The 2,088-nt window shown below is 30.5% G+C and overlaps 1 long non-coding RNA gene across 1 annotated transcript; it reads left to right on the top strand.

The window, feature by feature from the left end:
* The first annotated feature begins 709 nt into the window (after positions 1 to 709).
* LOC124421095 lies at positions 710 to 2,010 on the top strand. Its single transcript, XR_006941512.1, has 5 exons — positions 710 to 772; positions 870 to 913; positions 993 to 1,075; positions 1,150 to 1,205; positions 1,950 to 2,010. It is a non-coding gene; the product is annotated as an uncharacterized LOC124421095 (long non-coding RNA).
* The last annotated feature ends 78 nt before the right edge of the window (positions 2,011 to 2,088 follow it).

Genomic DNA, 2,088 nt, shown 5'->3' with positions numbered 1-2,088 from the left:
GTTGGATGGAGTCGGTGTTGAAGTGGCTTTGCAGGTTTGTGTTTTGCTTTGGTTTAATTTAAAAATTTAGTTTTAAGTTTAGTTTTAAGTTTAGCTTTAAGTTTAGTTAATTCTTTTTTTTAAATAAAATTGATTTAATTTATAAAATCAAAAATTTAGTTTTTTTTATGATGAGGCCACAGACTCCACCTTCTTCATCTCTCCGAGCAAAAATCAAAAAGACCGACCTTTCTTCCTTTTGGCATCTAGAAACCTCGGTTACCAATATGGCTTCAACAAATTTTCAGCAATTTGTTTGCCTACATAATTTTTTTTTTTTAAGCTATTTGTTTTTGGTTTTATTCATCTTCTTCTTCCCAAAAAAAAAAATCCCTTTTTCATTGTGTTGCCACCTGTTTATGTTTCTTCTTCTTCTATTCAGTAGCTCTATTACAGGGTGCACACGACAAACCCCACCACTCCTGTTATCCATCCCTGGATACAGGATGGGAGGGAAAAAAGCACCCTAATATTTCTGAACTACCCTAAAGCCCTATAACTTTTCTGGGATTTTGGGTATTTTATTATTCCCATACAAAAATTTCCACTATGGCAACCCTTATTCATTCGAGAACAAAAGTACAACTCTGTACCGCCGTTAAAAACTGGCCAGGCGGCGACGTACTGTGAACAGCTGCTTGAATGAATGGAAGAGGAGGAGGCAAATAAGAAAAATACTACGCGTGGGTGAAGAAGAAGCACCCAAACAAAAAAAATCAATGGGTACAACGAGGTAAGTAAATTTTTTGTTAATAAACATTAAAACAATAAAAGTATTAATTTAAATAGTTTAAAACAATATAATAATTGTTTCTTTTGTTTCTTTACAGGTTCTGGTGGAGATTTATGGCCAATAAAGGGGTTTTTAAACAAGGTAAGTAAAAGTGTTATACAAATGGGAATTTTATTAGTGGTGTTGCTAACTAACACAACCAAATTTTCTTTCTTTACAGATATCATGTTGACGGCCCTGGGCCTATATAAAAAAAACTGATGGCCGATTCTGAAAGATGGCGGATCGAAGCAGAATGAAATGGTAAGTAAAAAAAATGGAAATTATTTTAATTATTTTTATAAAATTTTCTAATAATTTTGTTTTAAATTTTCTAGGTTTTGTTCCAGATGGGCCGGTGTACTATGGATTAAGGTCGTTCCGGAAATTTAAGGTAAGTGAAATGAATTATTTTTGAAATATAAAAAGTGGAATTAAGTGCCAAAATTAAAATGTGGTTCTGTGCATAAAAAAGTTACAGTGAGTGTCAAAAGTGTGAGTGCCGGATAGAAAAGAAAAAATTTAATCGAATAAAATAAAAATTAATAAATTTAAAATAATTTCGGGTTTCGGAAAACGTGGTATCGGAAAAATTTAATTTTGGAATTTACAGTGCGGGTAAAAAGTGAACGGACGAACAGAAATTAACTGAAAAAAAATTTAAATCGTGTCGGGTTAATTAAAAAAAGAGAAATGTTTCAAAAATTAAAAGTGACTGGAATTTACAGTGAGTATAAAACGTGTACGGACAAAAAAAAATAATTCAATAAAAAAAAGGTGTTGGAAAACAAAGGTTTAGAAAATTACAGTGGTTGTGAAAAGTGACAAAAAAAAATTTTATGGTTTTTCCTTCTTTCTTCAAATACAGTGGGTGTAAGAGTGAAAATTTTCAGTGAACTGAATTAGTGAAAAATCGAAAACTAAAGTCTGAAAATTTACAGTGCCCAAAAAAAAAAAAAAATATGTAAACAAAATATAAGTGAACATTGACCTAAACCTTTAGTAACCAAACCAAAAGAAAAATTATATAAAAACTAATAAAAGTTAATCCACAATAAAAAGTGAAAATGATATTGTAGCTTAAAATTTCTATATTCATAAAAAACTAAAATTTTCCTTAATTTTCTTTTACTTCCAGGTCTTAAAATTCAGGTGGACCAATTCTAGTTCCTAGACCTCTTATTCCGTTTGGGATTGGTAAATACAAAAACTAATTTACTATACTATTGTTTAGTCGTGAGACATTATAAAGTAATGTAGGGACTAAGTTCACCAAA

Source organism: Lucilia cuprina, unplaced genomic scaffold (assembly GCF_022045245.1).
Source record: "Lucilia cuprina isolate Lc7/37 unplaced genomic scaffold, ASM2204524v1 Scaffold_1172, whole genome shotgun sequence".
In the NCBI taxonomy this organism is placed as follows: Eukaryota; Metazoa; Arthropoda; class Insecta; order Diptera; family Calliphoridae; genus Lucilia; species Lucilia cuprina.
This window is presented reverse-complemented; position numbering and strand designations above follow the sequence as displayed.